General features: G+C 36.5%; 1 long non-coding RNA gene across 1 annotated transcript; it reads left to right on the top strand.

Annotated features, from left to right (window-relative positions):
• The first annotated feature begins 280 nt into the window (after positions 1–280).
• Positions 281–8277, top strand: LOC148977156 (uncharacterized). Its single transcript, XR_016145645.1, has 4 exons — positions 281–392; positions 5143–5257; positions 6414–6581; positions 7954–8277. It is a non-coding gene; the product is annotated as an uncharacterized LOC148977156 (long non-coding RNA).
• The last annotated feature ends 733 nt before the right edge of the window (positions 8278–9010 follow it).

Below are 9010 nucleotides of genomic sequence, written 5' to 3'. Positions count from 1 at the left end.
AAAAAAACTGCTGTATTATACAAATATTTTTACTGAAATGTTTACATTTGTTTTTTGAAGTCTTAATGACCCCAAACATTTGAATAGTAATGTGTATTACTCTGATGGATTTTTTTCCATCTTATGGTAACACAGCTGAGTGTTTTGATGAAAATTTTAAAAGGATAGATTTAGTTGTGAGAGCTACTGTACTTTGAAGCTTGAATTTCAGTTTGTTCCTCACATATCATAAATCTTCAGAAGACTTTTAATATGCTTTTTTTTTGTGCCATATTTGCAGCTTGACATCGTCCTTCCCAATTCATTTCTGCTGCTTGGAAAAGAGAAGCAATAACATTTTGCTAAACTTCTTGCATGCTCTTCAGAAGAAAGAAAGTCGTAACGAGAAGAGGGTGAGTAAATGTTAAACAGGACTTGGGTACTGCTACAGAAATAAAGATGAGACCATAAATAGTATGACACTGGCCACAGTCATTTCCCCCTAATCAGCTGAAACCACAGTGCCAAGTCAGTGCTTCTGCCACTGAGGAGAACACTGAATCATTTAAAGAGGAACTCCCCTGGACATGCCTCAAAATTACTGTAAAAGAAAAGTGCTGACTGAAGAGGCTTTTCATATTTATGAATAAATTGCTCTGTGGAAGAAGAGAAAGATTGAGAGAAGAGAAAAAAAAGGCACGCAGCAAGAGGTAAATCCTGAAGTGGAAATGGCTCATTATGTTAGTGATGAGTCCTGGTAATGCCTGCTTGACCAGCCCAGCGTCTGTCAGATGAAGATGCATTGATTAACCCTTATCCATTACCCTTTAGCCATAGAGAGCGATGGCGCAGACAAATGGATACCAGCACTTTAATGCTACAGTAACATTACTGTGCTGCTGCATACTTATGGACAAAATAGTCCAGCTGTTTATTCTAGTTTGTCTGAATTTTATGGTGATGTAAACAACAATACATAAGTAATGCATGTAATTTTAAACTACACATGGAATTCACAACATCAAAGTGTGTGTTAAATAAATCCCATCAGAACATCCTGGTGTAATTAGAGATAGTGTTATATTGTTCGCTATCCTGAGATCACAGTCAGCAGTTTGCGTCACCTGTTTACCCCTGATTCTTTGCTCTCATTGGATTCGAATGGCTAATAATGGGTTTAAGTGTGCATTTGACTGTTGTAGCACTTGTTTGTTTGTGAATTACTTGCTCTGTGTTTCAATGGCAGCTGTTTGACGTGCATATTTGAGCAAGAAAGAGAGGACAATGTCCCACTTGACAGATCTCTGTGACCTTTGAACATTTTGAAAATGAAGGTTCTGTATTGTCATCTATGGTTTCAAGAACCTGATTTCAAATTTTAAAAAGTTGCTGAACTGAATTGTTCACTGAAATGTTATTTTGGGGAACCATAAATGTTTTTTCTCTACTAAAAACCTGGAACCTTTATTTTTGAAAGTGAATGTGATCATAGTTTGTAGTAATAGGATGTCCTATTACTATTATTTTTCTAAGCAATTAGATTGTTGATTTGTGCATGTCGGGAGGGAAAAACCTAGCAGATTTCTTGAATGTGTCGTTTTAATTCTAGAGTTTTATTTAAATGTAATTTAATTAGGAAATGACAAAAAATACCAGTTAAAGCTTTAGTCTGAATTGTTGAATTTAACATGGATGAAACCGAGACTGTGAGGAATAGACTTGCAGTCTTTACAATTGCTCACACTGCATAAAGGTCCTAGATCATGTAATTTTCACAACTAACTTTCAAAACTGTTTGAGTTTTTGTCTACTGAATTATTTTTTTCAGAAAGACATTTCGTTAGCTGAACAATTGGTATTTTGTAAAAAGGGTTAGTTCACCCAAAAATGAAAATTAAGTCATTAATTACTCACCCCCATGCTGTACCAACCCCGTAAGACCTTCGTTCATCTTCGGAACACAAATGAAGATATTTTTGATTAAATTTGTGAGCTCTATCACTACCACATAGACTGCCTAAGGGAATGAAACTTGACGGCCCAGAAAGTCAATGAAGAAAATGTTTAAATAATCCATGTGTGGCTCAACTATAAGTTTATCAAGCGACGGGAATACTTTTTGTGCGAAAAAACGACTATTCGACTATTCCTTTTCTTCCTTGTAGGCCTGAGACGAGAGTTCAAGAGATTTCCATGACACATGCGCGGGAATTTCGATCTCCTTCAACTACTTCAGTTCAGTTCTCGCGCGTGCGTCGTGGAAATCTCTTGAAGTCTTGTTTCAGGCCTACAAGGAAGAAAAAGAATAGTTATTTTTGTTTGTTTTTTTGCTCAAAATGTATTCTCGTCGCTTGATAAACTTATACTTGAGCCACTGTTGTCACATGGAATATTAAAAAAATTTCTTCATTGACTTTCTGGGCCGTTAAGTTTCATTCCCTTAGGCAGCCAATGTGGTAGTGATCCAGCTCTCAAATTTAAACAAAAATATATTCATTTGTGTTCCGAAGATCAACAAAGGTCTTACGGGGTTGGTATGGCATGGGGGTGAGTAATTAACCCCCATGAGACTTTTTTTTTTTTTTTTTTTTTTGGGTGAACTAACCCTTTAAATAACAGTATAATCCATTGAATGTTATAATTTGAATAACAGTATAATCCATTGAAAGGATAAATTGATAGTTTATCCCTCACAGCCTCGTTTTCATTCACTGTCAAAAAAAAAATGCCGCTAACCTGACTAAATCTCGAAAATACTCCATTATTTACAAAACAATGAAATTAAGATGAGGTCACTTTTACTACAATCATCAATACATGAGATGCAAGATGGCACCAGATGTGTTTGTATGAAACGAGAGAGAGAACAGTGATGCCATGAACGAGAGTGAATCGTAGGAAATTTCAGACCGCTAATTGCCGCACATGACCAATCATAATCAAGAATTTTATAAGACCGTAAAATATAGGGTAACTCGACCAAATGTTGGGTGTCAACATAAAGGCTTGATCAGAACAACCTTTGAAGACAAGAAATTCCGAAATTGGTTCGTCATTGAGATCTGAGGTGTCAATTGAACATGATATGGTCTGACTGCAGCACATTCAGAGCTGGTCTTGTGGAAATGACTGCATAAGTCTGGAGCAAATTTCTGTTCCTGTTGATGTGTTAAATATGTGTGGTCTGTCCTTGTGGGGCGCTTAGCATAGCTTAGAAGAGCGCAAAGCGTTCTTCAGGAGGACAAAATCAGTGTGCGTGCGAGAGTTGGCGTGTCTGTGTATGTGTGGTGCAGTGAACAGGCTTTGAGGGATTGTGCCCTAGAAAGTGAGTCTCAGTTGGGGAAAGTGCTGAGGCCAGCAGTTCACACCTGCTGGAGCAAATCGGATGAGCTTACGTTCCCATGGCTGATCCCAGAACGAAGATGTTTATGCGTATAGGCTTCTATACAGGCTCTATACAACAAAGTTTACCAAGGTTTATCATTGATATTGTTGATTGTGATTGTGTTTGGTCATGTTTTTAAAGAACACACTGGCCCTGTTAACACTTGGTAGGCTATTAAGATACGTTTTTGCCGATCACATGTGGACAGCGCTAAATACAGGTGTAAATGGAGTCTAAACTTTGTCCACTGTCAACTACATCCAAAGGTAATTGAAAACGCATTCGACCAGATTTATTTTGTTGTGTAAACGCTCATGTGGTCGCTTATGCGCTTATGCGTTCGATCAGCCACAAAAGACCATCTACTATCCACCTTCTGACCTAATGCGTAAACATTATGGGAAGTACTCTAGCCTGATGGGATTTAAACTTTGTCGGCTGAAAACCCAAGTTTGGTTTAAAGATAAAAAAACGTACCAAGCACAAAATGTATTCTCACCATTCCTGATGTCTAACACTCGCTCATGCCGTTCGCCGTGGTCTTCGGCTCTCAGCGCAGGAATGAAAGCTGAAGCTCAGTGTGTTTTTCTGTCATATCGGGGCGAGCTCATATGTACATTTCGTGAGCTTATTTTGTCTATTAGATGGAAAGATCTGAGAACGGCCATACATTTACCCGCCCATAGACCCTCCTCTTGAAGAAATCAGTACAGAAAGTGGACAAAAGAGACGAAACACCAGGTGTAAACGGGTATGTGTCTCCCTCGTCTACTTGTGATCCGATCGCCCAAAACGCATCTTAATAACAAGTCTAAACAGGGCCACAGTTCTACAATGTTCCTATCGGTCAGTTATTATCTTATTTTAAAGATCTGTGATCATTTTTTGGTGCAAAAGTCCTTAAAATGTCTTTGCTAAAAGTTCTCATTCTTTGCTGGAAGCAATTAATCAATGTATTTATTTATTTAGATCAACTTACAAATAAAATGAGACATGGGAATGGCAATTCATATCTCTGACATCTAAAATGTCTTTGTATTTATGTCATTATAATGTTTTGAAGTTTACTTTAATAAAATGTGGAAAAAGAAATTTATATTTAAGACTTCAGTGTTGATAGTACACATTCTGCATGTTTAACATAATTAAGGCAGGGCTAACAATAATATGTATAAGAACCTGCTACAGGAAATTATTACACTTTAAATGCATATATGCTGTTCTTTAATATTAATTATTAGGTTATTTTATTATGTAATTATAATTTAAAGAAATGACTAATTAATTAAGGTATGCTGTTTTAATTTATAATTATTCTTTTATTAATTTTATCTGATAGTACTTGGATCCAAATTGTATATGCTGAATACACAAGAAATGTTTGATTTGATTCTTGTTTATTGCACATTTTTATGCAACAATTAATGCTTTTCATAACCGTTTTTGTAAGTTTCCCATTTTTGGGATTAAGAAATTATGAATTGATGTTGAAAACTGTGGAGCATTAGAGACCAGGATCATTTGTAATGATATGTCAAAAGAAGCAAAAATGGAGCTCCCATTGTAACATTTGTGTTGTAACAGCTGTAATGAACTGACAAACAACATGACTGTGTGTGTTGTCGTTTTAATAGATCGAAATTTGAAACTTGCTTACAATTTTTGAGTGCTTCAGATGTTTTCCTGACATAATTCTGACATACAAATATATACACTTTGTACTCCTTTTTTTAAATGCTTGTGTTTTTAAATGCGTTCTGTTATTTTTTTCTCTGTAGGTTTCCCCTCCTCCACAGTTTGAAGGCTGTATGTAGATGTATGATAAATTTTGATCAATGGAATGATGCCATGTCCATGCATGAGCAGTAATAGCATGAAGACCACTTATTAAAGGTAAGTGTCCCAAAAGTCTGTGTGTGAATATGTGTGCGATTAGTCTACCTTTTATGCTTTTCCTATTTGGAAGCACGCAGATCAGACGAAAAAATATCTAATGTTGTTTATTTATGTCATTTGAGATCTTGTTATATTAATTTGTGTTCGTGTCTGTCCTGACTATCTAGTGTAAATACTTGCCCCTGTTTTGTAGCGTCTGATAAATTACTTAATTTACTGGATGTTAATGACACATTCATTGATTTAGAAAACAGTTTTGCCTGTTTCCATCTCTCAATTGTTTCTTTGATGAGCTTTCGCACAAAATAATTGAGCCTGTTAATTAGCTTCATTATGAGTGCCTAATAACCCTAAAGCTTTCAGGAAATAGACTTGTGTCTAAAGGCTGAAGTTCTTGACATTGTTTATCACGGGTGGATGCTCTTTTACAAAGGCTTCTGTAATTTAATAAAATGACTCGTTCTCTATGTATTTGTGTGTGTTTGTTCATTTATGAGCTAAGGTGATAAATAAGGTATTTTTAAAAACACCATTTCAACATAAACATAAACTTTATTATTGAAAAAAAAAATAAAAAAAAAACACGCCAAAAAATTGGTGTATGGTTTACTTTAAAACAAATTTCACTCAATAATTTCTAAATTTCACTAATAATTGCAAAAGACGCCAGGTAACACATTGAATTAAATGTAAAAAATGTGAAAGACTAAATTAGTGTATATGTATATATTTGTGTGCATGTGTGTGTGTGTGTGTGTGTGTGTGTGTGTGTGTGTGTGTGTGTAAACCTCAGAGACTTTCAGCATTTTTACATTTTCAAAGCAAACTCATTTAATAGGATTTAAAGGGCTAAAAAATTGTTTTTTACTTAAAAATAGTTTATGTACTATGTACTATTTTGTAAATTATACTATATAATATAAAACGCAATGAGTAAAGTTGAAATGTTCAGTATTTCAAGATCACGTCATTTGCAGATACTATTTTCATTGCGTTCAAGGCATACATTTTCTGTGCAAGAGATTTGAACCCATGACCTTGGTGTTGCTTGCACTCTGCTATACTTTTTGAGTTACAAGAATGACAGATTAAACTAATTGAGCCTGAATAACACACAGTATGTGTTCATATGTGTGTCAGTAAATGTGTATAGGGTGCTGATGGGAGCTCTTTTGTCCGGTCTGAGGTTGAGTAAAGTGCCGGCTGTGGTGGTGTGACAGACGCGACTGTGTGATTGAAGACGCTGGGGTTGGAGAGGCTGTTGGCAGCTATATTTCAGCGTGGAGATGGATGGACTTCATGATGCGAGTTTTGCGTCAGGGTGAGCTCTGCGCCTAACTAGGCCTGAATAATTCACAATGGCCGTTATTGCAGAAGGGCCGATCAGCAGCGACGAAAAAGACGAGAGACGAGATAATAACGTGGCTCGGGGTATGGAGATGAGCGCCTGTGCGTCAAGCTGATCTGAATAGTTAATGTGAAACGAGAGAGAGAGAGAGAGAGAGAGAGTTGACGCTGGAATAGAGCAGCAGTGGCCCATCGCTAAGCCTGGGTAATGGATGGAGAACGCCAGAGACAGTTATGCTAGAGTGCTGGGCTGATCGCTGGTTTGGGGCGATGAGCTTAACTCCTTGTCTCTGGATCATGTCATAAAGGAGGAATAATACCCACCAGGTCCTCTCATAAATATGCTAAGGAGGAGAAATAAGGAACTAAATATGATTTTTATGAGTGATAGAAAGAGAGCGAGCGAGAGGGTACGCATCCATGGCAAAGTGCTTGGCAAACAAAGGAAGGGCAATATTTCAGTACATTTGCTGCCAACATCGTTCTGTTTGAGGTGAGAGGCTGCCATAACAACACTAAATTCAGATCTGCTTGTGTCATTCAGATCCCCATAAAATAGGCTGTTCTGTGGACAAAAGCACTGTGAAACAGTAACTTTATTTGGGAGAAATGCAAATAATCCTGCCTGAGGTGTGACGTAAACCCCATTCCTCAGCTATTCTGTAACAAAAATCATTAATATTGCACATATCACTCGCGCTCGATTTATAATGCATTCTGCATAAATCCTCGGCCATAAATGATCGTAAAAGAATGCGAGCGAGAGGCACCGGATAAAGTCGTCATTTGCTATCCGCTTACATGTTATTTCTATTTTGTGTCTCCTTGGCCTCTCTCGCATCCCATGTCTGTGCTCTTAACGAGTGTCCAGAATGCAACGGCGGTGTCAGAATCTTGCACGGCGACCTCTGACCCCTACTAATCTCCTCGCACTCCGAACAGGTCAACTCATAAAACTGAGTGACAGGATTTTTACGAAGAAAAATGTTTGTGCATGGCTTCCCTTCTGGCTCATACACTATCCATTTCATGACAACAATTTATAGAGCTCAAAGTGTGATGGTAGTCATTGTCACTTTAGGGTGATTATACGCGTCTCATCTGATGCAAGACAAATGGACCTACTTCCTATTGCATATTATATTCAATAGTTAATTTGAAAATGCCATGTTTTTTGTTCTTTGTTCTCAATTTTAGAATGTGCTGGGATGTTTATGTCATAAATTATGTGAGAAGTGTATTACAAAGATTTGCAGCACCAATAAAAAGTATAGTATTGTAGGAAAAGTGAAGTTAATATCCATTGCGTGTGTTCAGTCTCTTTCTTCTCCTGTTGTTTTGTGCAGACTGCAGGCTCCAGGCTGATGGCGAAATCCAGCACCTGTTGTGCGACACATATGTAAGACAACCTCCTCGTGGCCCCCATGTGTTGATCAGCAGTGAAGCTGGATATCTGTGGCAATTGTTACGTGACAGTATTAACGTGATTGATTCAAAGGCTGAACAGCAGGGGCCTTCGTGTGATAACATCTGACATGGTGAAATATATGGCGGAAATAACAGGCCTTTGAATGTGTGTGCGCAAGATGAAAGATCGTTATATACACGTTTCACTTAATTAAAACATTTATTAAAAATACTAAAAATGTCACAATATAAGTGGTGTTAAATTATAACCTGGAGTGATATGTTTTTACATTTATAAAATCGATTTGAAAGTATGGAAACATTTCTGCAAAAAAAAAAAAAAAAAATCAGGGTTTGGTAAATAATCATGATTTCATGTGTCGAAATTGATATATAAGTCATAATTATTAGCAAAGGTCTACAATATTGGAAAGAAGTAATAATTCTGACAAAAAAGTGGAGATGTTTTGTCATTATTATGACCTCATGTCTGACATCATTTTGACATGTTATCTCATATTTATGACTCAGTGGCCCGGTTTCACAGACAGGGCTTTGATTAAGTCAGGATTAGGCCTTAGTTCAACTAGGACGTTTAAGTAGCTTTTTTTCTTTTTTTAAAACGTGCCTTGGAAAAAAAACATTACCGGTTTACATCTCGAGACAAAACAATGGCACTGACATATTTTAAGAAAATTATCAGTGAAAGTTACTTTCTGTGAAAACAGCTCAAACATACATTTTAGTCTACTATAGACTTAAGTCTTTTCTATGAAACCAGGCAAGTATCTTAATTATTATTATTAATATATATATATATATATATATATATATATATATATTATCTCATTATTTATGTCTTCATTTAGATTTGTGTCATATTTATGTCATTTATATCATTCCAAATGCTTAATACTTTTGTTCTCACAAACTAAGATCTTTTTAATGAAATCTGAGAGCTTTCTTTCACTCCATTGACAGCTATTTTTAAGCCCT

The sequence above is a fragment of the Pimephales promelas genome, chromosome 11, assembly GCF_988280905.1.
Source record: "Pimephales promelas chromosome 11, fPimPro1.hap1.1, whole genome shotgun sequence".
Lineage (NCBI taxonomy): Eukaryota > Metazoa > Chordata > Actinopteri > Cypriniformes > Leuciscidae > Pimephales > Pimephales promelas.
The sequence above is the reverse complement of the archived record's forward strand: the minus strand, read 5'-3'. Positions and strand labels throughout refer to the sequence as shown.